Below are 15,349 nucleotides of genomic sequence, written 5' to 3'. Positions count from 1 at the left end.
CATGAGGCAAAGATAGATCATCTTTGTGCATGTAACTCCAAATATTTATGAATAAAACCTGGAATCTGATACGACTTAACTGTTTTCTCCAGTCTTACCTTGACTGAATTCAGGAGGAAAAAAATACTTTTCTGTTTGTTGCTTCTTCCCTCTTTAAAACTACGAGTAATTGTGAACAGTTAATGTTATTCTTCCCAGTCCGTTAGTATAAGTCAGCGGTCTGTGTCATTTGTGAGCTGCTGTGGACACAGCTTGTCAAGGGAGCTATAATGCAGAAGGGATGAGACAAACAGGCAGACGATGGCAAGTGTGTTGAGGGAAAGGTGGAGTCCTAGGAACTCCTGTGAACGCTGTGAAGAACCGGAAGTCACCCTTGAACCCAAACCCCCTAAATCAATCTAAATGTAGAGATTGTTGGCCATCCAGATCTCATTGTTTTTAAAAACTGTTATTTTTGTAGCATGTAAGTAAATTAATTCTGGGGAAATAAATTTCAAACTGTAACATATTAAAAACTGTGAAATAGGAGATGAAGTTTTATCATTACATTTAAGAGATACTAAGTTACCCCAGTTGAGTTGGTATAATAGTTTCTAAACATTCTTTCTCTGCTGTGTGTTGGTCTCATCACATGCTTTGTGAGTCGGTTCTTGAAGGATGTGTCGAGAAGGGTCATGTGGGTCACAGTAGTGAGTAAAGGCTCCAGGCTTGAGAACTGAACAGGCTTTTGCATCCCCATGTATTTCCTATCTCCGTGACTTCTCTGATGCACAGTGAAAGGCAAACTGAGGCCACTGGCCCAAAGCTGAGGGTATGTGGAGTTGGTGTTACGGCTGGATGCAAGGCATACACCTCCTGTACACAGATATCACTGTAATTCAGCTCAAAGGCTGTGAGGTGGGGATAAAGAGCTCTGATTATTCTGGAGCCAGGGAGATGGCTCGGCTGCTGTTCTGGTCTGCTTTTCTGTTACTGTGATAAGCGGCATGACCAAAAGCAACCTGGGGAGGAAATGGTTTATTACCTTGTGCTCAATTACAGGCCATCATTGAGGGAAGTCAGGGCAAGAACTCAAGGCAGAGACCGTGGAGGGATGCTGCTTACTGGCTTGCTCCCGGGCTTGCGGCCACCTTTCTTATACAAGTCACGCCTTTCTGCCTAGAGATAGCATCACCAATAGGGGTCTAAGCCCTCCTAGGTCAACTAGCAGCCAAGAAAATTACCCACTGTGACACACTGGCCACAGATGGCCGGGCACACAGGCCAATCTGATGGGAGGCAATTCTTCAGTGATGGTTCCTTCTTCCCTGGTGCGTCAGGTTGACAAGATGACCACAGGTTAAAGGTATATGCCACCAAGCCTGGTAACCATTTAATCCCTAAAACCCACATCATGGAACAGAACTGACTGTTGCAAGCTGTCCTCTTACCCCCCCCCCCCACACACACACAAACTTACTGTGACTCACACATGTCCCAGGCCCATTCTCTGCACCTCTGCACACACTAAATAAGCAATTAAATGTTAAAAAATAATTTTTAAATAAGTCTTATTCTTGTCCCTGCTGTGCCCCAGACCAGCCAAGTATTACTAGCAGGTCCCTCTATTGCCTAAGCCAAGTTTCCCACCTTGGTGATTAAAGATGTGGAACAAATGGTCCCTTGCATTTCTTGCAACACCAGCAAATTCACTGTGGAAACAGCATCAAGCCAATGAAATCAAACGGTGAGGCTAAACATAAGATTATGGGAATTGGCACAAAGGCATGGAAAATAGTAAGACAGAAACAGATATCTGCTTATATCAGAGTATAGTAAAAGTTTATTACACTGTCCTCACTGTAATAGGAGGAGGGTGTATATTAGAATCCACTATATACACTGAAAAAATGTTAATGATTAAAAGTAAGCTGTCTATAATTAAAAGTAAAAAGCTAAATTCTGAGTGTGTGTGCTTCAGATATTGTGCACCAGTACGTGCAGGGGTAAAGTAAACTGAGCAACTATCATGGGTAAATGTTACACACTCAGAAAGCAGATACACATGATCTTAGAACTATCTTAGCTCTACTACATACTAGCTTCGAAGACTTGCGCACACTGTTCCCTCAGCCTTCTCTGGTGCTGTTTCATCTACAGTGTGGAGACAATAGCTACCTTATACTGTGATTGTGAGCAGTGCATGAAATATTTATAGAGCGCACTCAGCCAAGTTCTTGGCATGTAGAATATGTTCGATAATCAGAGCTCACCAAAGCTCCAGAGACGTGCAGCTTATTTAAGAAAGTAAGATACCCTATTAAAAATTCATCAATAACACTTGATTTAAATTTAGGTTCTAGCAACAGTAAAAGGTGTGTCACCCACAGTCAATGTAATCACTGCCAAGTGGAGGTTGCTACCCTTCAGAGAGAACTGGGGAAGGTCTTGGTTTTACTGCGTGTTTATGATATGGCAGTTCTAGTTTATGAACTTCAGAAATTAGCTTATTTTATCCTTGTGCAAGAATGTAATCCTGCAAAGGAGATGTCACTATCATGTTCCCCCTTGGAGAATTAAGGTCCAGGAATGTTAAGTGTTTTGCCCAGTGTCAACAAATAATGGGCTGTTGAGCTGGATTTCGAGCTGTACACCAAGTCTATATCCTTGAACATCAGGCCCTCAGATGGAGGGAATTAGATCGTAAACTCAGGGAAGGGGGTTTAGTGGGGAGACTGCCTTTGGAGAGATGGGCAATGAAGGATGAGGATTCTCTCCTAAATAGATAAAGTAAACAAACTGTAAATGGCGCCAAGATTGTTGAACAATAACGGACTTTATGTGGAAAACCTGGATCTTTGCAGGCTAATCTGGTGGTGTTTCCACAGGCATTGGGTTTTCCCTCTGAAAGTGCTTATGTCCCAGAGGGGCCAATGAAAAATTATGATGTGTTATTGCAGCCAGAACACAAAGTGATATGTGGTTTAATCTACATGCAGCCACCATTCTGAGAAATTTCAGGAAAAGAAGGAATATCTAGAGGCAGCAATAGAAAAGTAATTATGTAGTCATTAAACTTTGGGTGAGTCTTTACACTTAGTTTAATTAAACTTTAGAAATAGGAAGCTCCTAGAGAAGTGGGAAGATTTCTGATGAGGAAACTTTTCACATGAAAAGGGAAAAATGGAATTGAAGCCCCCATGTGGAATTGGCAAATACTAGCAACGGGTTGGAGGGGTCAGTTGGGACAAGTCTTTAAAAGGTTTCTAAGCCCTCACTGAGGCCTTTGAACTTCACTTTATCTAATGAGTTGCCTGTTGAGATCTAGTGTCAAGGAGATGGTTCCATGGAAAGTGCTCACAAGCACAGCCTCAGAGCCTAGTTGGAATGCCATCTTGGCTTAAGTTGCTTAGCAACATAAAGTCAGGAGCAAAAGTACTTGTTACAGGCCTGCCTTGACTATCCACTCTTTAAACATGTCCCATCACCTTCTCTGCTGCAGAGAAGCTGTGCCATCAATGGGCACAGACAGGAGCAGCCTGGGGATTTCAGTACATATGTCCGGACAATGGTCCTGTGTAAGGGAAAGAAGAGAGGGTCCATATGCCCGCCTGAAGACTGAAGAGGAAAAGTGAATTAGCACTGTTTGGCCAACGGAAGTAGATAAAATTCTCACTTGCTCTCTATCCAGAAAGAGTTGAGCGGACCAGAAGGCATTTGGAGATTGGAAAAAATTCTATGAACCATCGTATCACCCGAGCTTTGACTCAAGGTCTTATCCCTTGGAATTATCTCTTTGGTGGAAAACTAGAAGGGTACCTTTACATTTGAAAGGAGCCTCAGCTCTAGTGGCGGATGCTTAAAGTAACCAGGGGGTAAAGAACTAGAAATCGTTCTAATTTATGAAGAATTCAAAACTTAAAGAGAACTTTAAAATTAGATATAAAATGACGGAGGGCAAATCGCTAGAAAACTGAGCGGCTAGCGTGACCACTGAGCAGCTCAGGCCTTACCCTTTTCGAGTTGTTTCCAAGGAAAATATAAAGGAAAAGTTGAACTGTGAACCGTCTTGGAATGGCTCTTTGAAGATATCTGTGAGTTTTCTGTGTTGACTGAGATCACAGACTCCAAGATTTCCATTTTCATCCAGTTTGAAGAAGGCAGGGGCATCTGTGTCCATCTCTGGTGCATTCGTGGGCTTTTTGAAGCCCAGTGCCATAGATATGACATCTTGTGCAGCCTTGGTGCAGCGGGGAGGGGCTTGGACCTGCCTCGACTGAATGTACCAGGCTCTGCAGACTCACCATGGGAGACCTTGACTTGGAGGAGGTGGGAATGGCGGGGGTGGGTTGGGGAAGAAGGCTGGGGGCCAGGCAGGTGGAATCTGTAGTTGGTTGTAAAATGAATAGAACGTTTCTTTATAATAAAAAGTAAGGAAGCATAATTGCCCATGAGACAGTTCATGGGAGAGAGACTGCAGCACAATTCCAAAGACAGTCTTCTGCCTGAGCTGCTCCTAGGACTGCAGACAAGACTGTTGGGTGCCCAGTCTCTGAATGTGGATGTTGTACTGGATCTGAGAGGAGCCTGAAAATATCCTACAGTGTATGTTCAAGCATGCAATATAATTATCTTGGCATTGTTTATATGCTATTGTCTTAATTTAAAAAAAAAAAAAAAAACTAATGTGTGTGAATTTCAAAGTTGTTTCCCAGGCTGTTTGAAGAATCGCTATGCCTTCAGAGCAGTACCAGGTAAACTTTCTGAGGGAATCTTGTACTTAACTCTGAGGATTGTTAGTAGAAGATAGTGAGAACTTTTGCATGGAAATGGGATTGTGATTGGAACCAGGCTTTCCTTCCTTCCAAAGGATGCTGGAACAGATTAGAAGACATGAGCAGTGGCAGTATGAGGCCCTTGTTAACCCCAAAGGAAGAATGATGGGAATGTACTGTCATTCTTGACGGCACCTGCTCCCCACGCTTAGTGCTAAACACCTTCTCTACTGAGAACAAATTGGAGGCCCAATGATGTCCATGGACCGAAACAGCTCTAGAACAGAGGATCAGTTCCTCCCTGTGCTAGCTAGGTCACTCCGGGAGTGAGCATATCCACAAACTCACCAGAGATGCTTAGGACACTGGGAACATGAGTTAGGTGCATATGAAATTTTGGAGGAAAAAACCCTGGGTCTAGCCTGACAACCACTGAAAGATAGTCACGTGTGAAATGGACTTGGCCAACAGTAGCATAGGCATGGGGTGGGAGAGTTGGAAATTCCCATTTATGTATGGAGAACTAACTTTTTGAACAGACAAAACAAAATCCCTTATGAGACATATAGGTGGAAATCTTCTCTCTGATGTTGAAGCTGTTGATGCATATGCTATGGTCACTATGTCTTTCCTCCAATGTCCAACTCTGACATTATATGACTGAGTCATTTAAAGTCATCCTTAGTAGATGCACCTCCAAAATGAGTCCATCACATCTGCTTTTAATCCCAGCATTTGGGAGGCAGAGGCAGGCAAATCTGAGTTCAAGGCCAGTCTGGTCTACAGGGTGAGTTCCCAGACAGCCAGGACTACACAGTGACACTCTGTCTCAGGAAAAAAAGTGTGTGTGTGTGTGTGTGAATTTAATGAGTGAAATTAAATTTTGCAATGGTAGTTTTAAAACACTTCCATGCTTCTTGTATCATCTGAGCTAGACAGAAGCCCAGGTAAGGGGGCAGTAAATTCATTTTCATCCATAGAGGGAAAACCCAGGAACCAGGTGATAATGAGCCTCCATGCTCTCCATGACACTATGCTGCCCTCACTCGTCAGAGAGCCAACCAGAATGGCCCTGGCACAGACCTTCCCACCCTGAGTATCTTCTTTGCACTTTATGCCCTCCGACCACATTGCCAAGTTGGTTATGGACCAGTTAGATCAGTTAACGTGCTGTGTCTGAACTTTCAGATCTGTACAAAGCTGTGCGATTGCTTTGGAAATGACTTAGCGGGTCTTAACTAAGGTGCGGGATGATTTGAACTTAATTGCCTTTATTGTTGTGTGACATGAAAGTGATTTCCAAAGTGTCCCTGTTGATGACAGAATGTGGACCGACTCCGGGTGGGCAGCTTCCTGTAGTGAAGCTGGAGCCTCAGGCCTTGGGGATCTTGTTTTCACACACACATAACCTAAGAAAGTAAAAACCTCAAAACCACAGCATCGGAGGAAAAGTAGAAAATGGGTAGTTTGGAGAAAAGGTGGTATTGATTAGAGGGGAAAGTTGGGGCTTTGGGGTTTTCTTTCTTTTTTCTCTTTTTAAGGTAGCTGTGGGTCATGGGAGTGCAGTGTTTTTTAAGTTAGCTATATTAGATGTATTTCCTTTATGGTGGTAACTTCTTGTAAAGTATTTGCTCAAAGCAGTAAGCATTTGCAACACTAAATAAATAATCCCCAGTATTTTATGTCTTCCATCTTAGCACATGTTATTTTTCAGTAAATTCAGCCAGTATGCTGTTAAACATTGATTTGGAACCCAAGATTTATAGTTTTACAAAGAATGTGGTCATAGGAGTTATGTAAGATAATGTTTCATTTTCTAGAAAATTAAAGCCCAAATGATTCATTCAAGGTCATACAACTGAGAGTTTTGAAAACTGTAAATATAATTTGTTTTCTGATTAAAGAGTGGAAATAAAGGCTAGGGAGACGACTAGGTTGGTACCAATCCCTGCCATGTAAACATGAGGATCTAAGTTTGGATCCCAAGTATTCAAGTGAAATTCTGTCCCTAGCTTGATATGCCTATAACCCCAGTGCTGGGTGGGAATGTGAAGGAAGAGGCAAGAGAATTGCCGCGGTTTGCAGCCCTCCAGCCTACTCCAAAAGAGCAAGTTCCAGTCTCAGTGAAAGATCTTATTCCCAGAGAGTAAGACAGAGAGAGGTAGAGGAAGTCACTCAGCATTCTCTTCTGGCCTTCATGTGTGCACCTGCACATTCATGCACACACACACACACACACACACACACACACACACACACACACCAAAAAAAAAAAAAAAAAAAAAAACTAAAAATATTTTTTAAAAACATTTGATGGTAGAAAGGGGAATGGAGCTGTTACAAAGGTAAAGGTAAAGAAGTAAACTGGACTAGATATTTTTACAAACTAAGATCTGGATATACACCTTTGTTACTAAGATCTGGATATACACCTTTGTTATACTTAGTAAGAATGCATTTGCCCTTAAAATTAATGAATGTATGTATGTGTATATATACATATATATGTATATATTTTTTTCCTGAGTGCCCTAAATTTCAAATACAAAAAAAAAAAGTTTTTCTGATTCCCTCTGTTTAAATATACATTCTTTCACATTTTCGGTCCATCTTCCTCACTAATGTGTAGATATGAGTGAGGATGGCGTGGTTAGGTCACAGTGGTGCCCCCATCTCCGCTCCTGTGCTTAAAGGATTGGCAACTCATAAATGAGAGTGATAAGCCAACAGTCACTAGAGTGGGAATATGCCATTCATGTATTTATTTGTCACCTTTAGAACCATAAAATGTTAACTGTGGAAGGGACCTCAGCCTAGGAACCTGACTCTTTTGGGGAGAAGATGAAATTAGTTCCCCGGGGTCACAAGTCATTTAGTGACAGAGCCATGAATTATAACCTAGATTTTTCATTCCTTTCTTGTTAATCATGTAAGGACACTGGAGAATGTATGAGTAGAGTAAGGTGTGGTTGCTGCATTCGATGAACTTAAAATTGGACTGACACCCTTGGACTTGATCTCCTTTATGTATGTCTTCTGTGAAATTCGGTGCTAAATTGGTAGAAAGAAAGGTTACATAGTTGAGATTTTGTTTTAAAAATACTATATCATATTTTACTTTACGCTGGGCTTCCTCTGTAACCTTTGGTTCCCAGGAGAGATTCTTGCCTCTGTAATTTCCTCCTGCTCTAAAAGAATTGGGTCAGAAAGACAGGCTGTCAAATTGAAAGAGCTATCATGTGCCCATGTATACATAAGCTGTCTATAGCAACTGTTCTAGAAAGGATATCCTTAAGTAGTCCCCCCCCCAATGCCTTGAACCACCGTCCACAAGTGACCAAGTGACGTTTTATATGGACTTGATCCAAACAGCAGACACCTGCTCGTGCGATTACTTTTACCAGCATCCACTTTATCAGAAACATGAAGAAAATAGAGAAGATGCTCCTACTTCATAAAGTCAACATCCTTTGACCATAAACTGTGGAAGCAAACTTGAATTACAGAGAGAAAGTACTGGTGGGCCGCACATTGTGTGTCACATAAGGAAGTCTTGCTTCCTGATCATCCACTGTTTTGTATTGAGACAAGGGTAGGACTGAGTCCTAAAGCCACAAGTGCTAAGTATGCATTTTCTGACCTTACCTCCCAGCCCTGATTCACAGAGAGCACAGCTGTCTTTCCCCTGCACTCTGCCCTTCCTCCCGACAACCTGAAATTTCCCCTTGACTTTCTCTAAATGCACACTGATGGTTATCTCCTTGCAGACTTGGAAGTGACATCAGCTTTGCTGGAAGACATAATTAATTTACCGTCAGCAAAGCCAGTGTTTGAACATCTGTAGAGTTAGACTTAGTAGGCATCTGTTGTGCTTTTCATTTAGCAGGTTCATTCATCTACAAATATTTATTGAGTGCCTACTTAAACACCAATCATTGTACTGTGTACCGTGGGAGATAGTGGAAATTAGGTACATTAGTGACCAAAAAGGAGAGCCATTTGTTAAATCCTCTGTTGCCAAAGGCTTTGGTGTAGAACAGAGTTACAACTGACTGAGGAAAAGCCACTCTTTTCTACGGAATTCATGAAATTTTGCCACAGCACTGAAGAACCTATGCTACATAAAATGGTAATGAAGTCCATGGGAAGAAATACTTATTCCCAGGGTAGAAAATGGTGTGCTGAGGTGTGATGTGTTGGCAGAAGACACAGTTGACTGCCTATCAAGAACAAGCAGACAGTACCCAATGCCCCACTAGACACGAAGTCCCACAGACAGGTCTAAGTTGATGACATTGTCTCAGTTCTGTCCCTAACACGGAATGACGTCAGCCATGTTGCTTTAAATTCTTCTACAGTTACTTCATCCTGCACAGCACTGATCTCAGCCCTCTTTGGGATCTCTGTCAAGCCTTTTATTTTTATGCACCCTGTTCCTGGCTCTGTTCTTACCTGGCAATGAACATCATTCGTTAGACTTCGGTACAAGCTCACAGTAGTATTGCCCAGGAATGTCTTGCTGAAGCAAACAATGAGGATGCAGTAGGCAGGAATCATGGGAACAAGTTTTAAGCCTCTGCTGGTTGGCTTTATGACCTTGGCAAAGGGAGATTGGAGCCCAGAAAGCATAGAGCTTATGAACTTCCCATTACTCATTCTGTATAGGGTATGTTCATAATTTTTGTCATATTTCTAAGCTATCCATTGCTGTGTGTTTTTACTTATTTCAATGAACTTTTAATCGACTTCATTATTCATACATGTCATTTAGATCCATAATTGACCTTCTCCTAGTACTCTCCCAAATGCTGGCTAAGAGCAGCAGGCATGATGCCTTAAACTCTTCAAGGCTCGTTCACTTCAGTACTGTACAGCTCTGACCTCAGTCCTCATTTGTTTCTCTGACTCTAAACTTTAAATAAAGTTTGATATATTTTTTTTAAAAAATGAAGACAAACTCATTATCTTTGTTCATAAGCAGTAGAATGTGTTACTGGTCTTTAATTTAACACAGACTTAGGCTGGTGTTAAGTCCAGTGTTTCAAGTCCTTCAGGGTGCCAGACTGTCCTGCTGTCCAAGTGATCTATGACAACATGGTAGGCCAGTTTCTTTTCTACAGGTTTTATCTGCAGTGTTAGGAGATTAAGCCACATGATCTGTTGACATCATTCGAACTCCATGATTCCTTTGCTTCAAACACTTTTCATAGTTTGTTCTCTGTATGCTTCTAAAATGTAGATGGCTTAGAAAATGGCCATTCTGTATAAAGTTACAACAATGCTTGTCTGAGAGTCCCAGGGTAACACAAGTCAATTTTCAAGGCCATTTATGCTCTATTTGGTGCTAACCCAATTCCCTGGGGTTTATAAGGAAGTTCACTGCATTGAAAGTTCATGTGCCAAATAATCAGATTAAAATAGGATTGTAGACTATGACAAAGCATAGCATTGATGCCATACACTTACTCTGCTTAAGGGTTTCTGGGGTCAGTGTTACTAATGGTACTTGGCATAAATAAGAGATACTAATATTGCTGACCATCAATGTGACATTGGTATTTAATGTAGATGATACAGCACAGTCATAAAACTGAGCAAGTCATCGTTTGATGGACGACACAGTGGAATGAATACTTAAGTTGGAGTTAAGAAGTCCAGCCTAAGTCTGTGTCTTTTTTTCTCGGTGACACTGCCGCCATTTGACTTTTGTGCTATTCTTAGAACACTTTCTTATATGTCACTGAGAACCATTGTGTTAGCAGTCTTCAGATTAGTTATTTTGCCAGGAGAAGTAGCTTATCCTGGGACAGATTGAGAGATGTAACTTGGCCTGGCCATGTGGCTAATGGTAGGATCCATTGCCTAGGATACATGAGGCTCTGGGCTCAGTCTCCCAGTCAACACAGAGAGAAAGCGTGAGGGAGAGGCTCTGTCATAGGAATTTTTTTATTTTCCTGAGCTTCAGTTATTTCACCTATTTAAAAGGAGATCATTACCTCTAATCTATTTTGCATGCTTATTTCCAGAATCAAATTAAATAAGCAAATGTGTAAATGTGTTCTGAACCATTAGTAGGAGACTCAAAAACTCAAAAGATGTTAGCACTGCCTCCCAGGGCTGCATCTGGTTTGATATATGTCATTTGTGATTAGCATATGATAATCTCTGATATTTTCATGAATTAACGCTTTGTGATTTTGTGTAGTGTTATCTTGTTATTGGAATATCATTAGAGGATCTAAGACATGGGGTTTAGTCATTCTGGGTGAGAAAGCAACACCCCAAGACACACCACAATGTTCTCATTTGCTGAGCAAACTACTCTTGCTTTTTAATGTGGAATGCAGAAAACTAATTGAACAAAAAAGACAAAATGAATTTTTGACTCAGATGGTGCAAGATGAATCATAACCTCCTTTCTTATCTAAGATGTAAAGAAAAAAATAAAGCCAATACAGTGCCACACGGCCTGACTGCCAGTGTCAGCATAATCAATACAGCCTGTTTTTCAACAGAACAGAGAGTACATTTCTACCAAGCTGAGAATTGCAGGTAGTACAAAAACCTAGTTAATTTTTTTCTTGGTCAATACTCTGATGAAAGGGTCTTTTATGTCTTTGGTTCAAGCATGCCAATCATAGGGTTCTGTTCCCATCAGCAAATGTTGCCTAAACCATTCAGAAGTCCATCTTTGATCTCAACTGAGCGATTAGGGGACAGATAGTTGGCTGTGTGCTCTATGTATGGTCCCCATATCAGCTTGCTAGGAGGTCAGGACAGGGAGTAGATCATCAGGACCTGCTTTCTGAGGCGTAGCTTTCTTGGGCTTATTGAGGGGACTATTCAAAGTAAAACAGACTTTGTCCTTCTTTATTCTAGAATCCAGATTTATGATCTAATCAATTAGCCTATGGATGTAATTTATTAAATTATTTTTTATGATTTAAGAAGCACTTGAAAAAACTCCACTTTTTTCTAATTGTTCTTTTTCATTTACAATTGTTGTGGGTCTCATCACAGTCCTGTGTGTTTGTCTGTGTGTATCCGTCTGTCTATCTTTATTTATGCTTGTGTGTGCTCTCTACCATGTTGTAAGATTCCTCAGTGAAGATGACAAATCCTTATATTGCTGTTTCTTTCCTTCTTCAAGAAGCCAAATGAGGCCTGGAACTGTGTTTTGGGGGTTTGTTTTTGTTTTGTTTTCTTTAAGAAATCCCTATGCCACTCCATTGGGTCTTTTGCTTGCAGTACAGGTTCTCTGGAGTAGTTTGATTCCAAAAGTTCCCACTATTGGTTCTGGTTAAAATGTGACTAGCATACAGAGAGTGTGTATGCTATTTGGCAACTTAATATGTGCGGCTCATGTATCTTTACTGTGAACCTTTGATGCTCTCCTTTTATAGATGATAAAATGGAGGCATAAGAAAGTTAAAGAAGTTTCCTAAGGTGTAGCAGTTATCGTTCAATTTGAACCCACAGCCTGACTTTTGACCCCTGCATATATTGAGACTCTGACCACAGTTGGCAGAAGGGAGGCAAGGCATAGTAAACCAGGACATCTGTGCTAACGCCTGAGTCTCCCTCTGTTTCTTCTGGAGGACATTTCTTAGAATGCTTTTGCCTCCTTTTATTGAGTGGTCCCACCAGTGACCAAGCAGTAGGTGGGAATCCAGATGTGCCATGACTCTATGGCACTATACCAAATGTCTGCAGAGTTAGCTCTCCTCTAATCGTGCCCAGCTGGACTACATGAACACCAAATAAATACTCAGTGTTAGGATTCTTCTTGTGAGTGGCACCTGAGATGTGGTCCCATTCCTTTTCTCCTCTTAGGCTTGACTGAATCTGTGGCTTTAGCAGTTTCCATGTTCAGGAACTCCACATACTGTCTCAGTCCAGAGCTACCCTTTTTCACAAATGGCCATAACTTGATTTGTAGCAGTCCATCACAGTGACATTTTCTAGGCTTGGGAGCCTTGGAAAAGCTACTCCACTTCGCTGGCACCCTGGAAAAGAGAGAAGAAGGGAAAAGAATTCATCTTGAAAATAAGGTTACCCTGTTGACATGTCCTTAGGCAAAGGAGTTCAATGCAATAGCTAGCAATTGGCTCGCTCGGTCGGAAGTTGATGCTATTTTAGGTCATCAGCAGGAGTGTCAATGTGTCTGTGAATTTTGGCATTTTGTTTCATTAAGGTGGTTCAGGAAGCCAGACACTGATTAACTGATTATTCAACTTGGTTCCCACTCCTAATTTTGGATGTGTGGTGTCTTCAGGCAGCTGTTGTGACACTCTGCTTCTAAAGAAAACTTTGTGCCTCTAAAGCAATTCTGGGAACAGTTTACCCCACATCCTACTCTCCTGGATTCTCTGCATCTCTGGTGACAGATGCCATGGGGACAGAGTTGCTTCTGGATCCTGGCATTTCTAGAAAGTATCAGGTATGTACTGCCAGTGGCCATTCAAGCTGTCTGCATTCTCACTGGCACACTGGGCTCAGGGTGGACTTTCTCTTGGAGATTACCTAAGAAGATGCCCATGAAAGAAATGGCCTCAGCCCTGAAGTAATTTTGAAGAGAAAAGAAACCCTATACAGACCACAGGATGTATATGGGTAAGACTAGGAAAATTCTAGACTCTGCTGGTAAGAAACTGAAGTCTGATTTTATATTTAAGTGTGCTTTAAGTAGGAAGGAAGGACAGTGATGTCTGGTTCAGAGGTCTAAGTGTTCCTTGTCCATTTATTTATTCATTGAATGGTTTTTGTAGACCTACTGTGTGCCATGCATATTCACTAACCATGGGTCTAAAAACTGAGGACAGAAATGCCTATAAAACAAGAAGAAAAAAAAAAAAAACCTTGTATGACAAATACATTACTAGAGATGGCTGAGACTATGGAAAGAAGACTGTTTCCTGGGATTGAAAGAGCAGGAAAGATTTAGCTGCTCTAGATGATGGTGGATCTAAGTAATAACTGAATTGTCCAGGTAACCCATGAAGTCAAGGACATTGCCAGCAGTTGAGTAGGAGGAAGGGAAGGGAACCTAGGGGGAGTTACCGAAAGTTCAGTAGCAATAGAGAAAGGTCTCTGGAAAAGAGAGCTGAGATTAGAAGACTGACCAGCATCTAGATCCAAAGGCGTTTGTGTTTGTTTGTTCGTTTCCTGCTACCATTTACAGTCCTGAGCACCGATGAAGGGTTTAAATAAGGGAAGGCCGGGATATTGATTAGGGGTCATTCTGGATCCTGTTGTAGGGAGAGCTGTCGAACAGGAGACAGCGGGTGCTTGGAGAGAGGACTGTGCTTCATTTGCACTAATCCGAAAAAAACGAGGCTGAGCCAAGGCAGTCACATTTTAATAATGTTGAGGGACCAGAGAGGACATCTGGGCAAGGAGAAGGGCCAGGTTAAGATCTTCCCTGTTGGGAAATAGTGTAACTTCCGTTCATCTGTTTGTATTGAGCGCCTGCTGTATGCAGTCACACATCATCATGCATTGTTGCCACGGCGAGGTGTAAAGCAGACAGAATGCTTCTGTTGTTGAGGCTCACATTCCAATGAGCGGAGAAAGATAGTAGGCGGATAAATAAACATTGAGAAGGACAGACTAGAGCCCTGGTTCCCAACCTCCGTGATGCTCTGACCCTTTAACACAGTTCTCCATGTTGTGGCAACCCGCGGCCATGAAAAGATTTCAGCCGCTCCTTCATAACTGTCATTTTGCTGCTGTTATGAACCGTAATGTAAATATCTGTGTTTTCTGATGGTCGTAGGCGACCCCTGTGAGAGGGGTCGCGACCCACAGGTTGAGAACTACTGTTGTAGAGTCTCGTAGAAAGCAAGCAGGAAAAGGATGATGGCACACAGAACAACAGATGAGGGTGAATCGGGGTGGTGGGGCCGCTGTAACCTTGAGGTCTCTGTGGTGAGATCGGCTATGTCCAATATTCTATGTCCAATATTGTTTCTCTTTTGTTGTTGTTGTTGTTATTGTTTTTGTTGTCTTATCAATTGTTTGCTTCCCCCAAAACAGGAAAATAGGCAATGTAAACCTTTACAATTCCATTTATCTCTGTGTAATAATCTATGTTGCCAATATAATATATGCCAGGAAAAAAAGGGGGGGAGAAAATCCCTCACACACTAATCCTCGTTATTCTAAAAGCTAGAGTTTTGATTAAAAAGTCACACAAAAGAACCCAAGGTTTAATCCAGATCCCTTCCAAGGGTGACCAGTTTGGCATGACAAAGTGCCTGTGTCATCTCCAAATGTGTTGGGCTGCTTTTGAGGTTCTTCTGGACATGTGTGGCCCAGGGGCACAGTTTATAGTAGGTTGACAGAGAAATCTGAGAGCAATGAGGAAATCATTGTTTCCAAGACATGTCTAACCCTGAGGCATCTTGAAGCTTGGGTGGGGTCCCTCCTCATGCAGCATATCAGAGAGACCCAAACTTCTGGGTCAAGGATTGAGTCTCTCCTCTGCCACGGTGACCTTGAATAAGCTCCCTTATACTACTGTACTTTCTGTGACACTAGTTATATAAGGAATATAAAACCAAGAGTATTGGAACGGGAAGCCTTCTGAGTTTCTT

The 15,349-nt window shown here is 41.8% G+C and overlaps 1 protein-coding gene across 7 annotated transcripts in view; it reads left to right on the top strand.

Annotated features, from left to right (window-relative positions):
- The window catches only part of LOC114697100 (LIM domain containing preferred translocation partner in lipoma), a 611,216-nt gene that overhangs the window by 466,699 nt on the left and 129,168 nt on the right, over nucleotides 1–15,349 (top strand). The gene's annotated exons all lie outside the window — the stretch shown is intronic.

This window comes from Peromyscus leucopus, chromosome 12, assembly GCF_004664715.2.
Source record: "Peromyscus leucopus breed LL Stock chromosome 12, UCI_PerLeu_2.1, whole genome shotgun sequence".
NCBI classification, from domain to species: Eukaryota; Metazoa; Chordata; class Mammalia; order Rodentia; family Cricetidae; genus Peromyscus; species Peromyscus leucopus.
The sequence above is the reverse complement of the archived record's forward strand: the minus strand, read 5'-3'. Positions and strand labels throughout refer to the sequence as shown.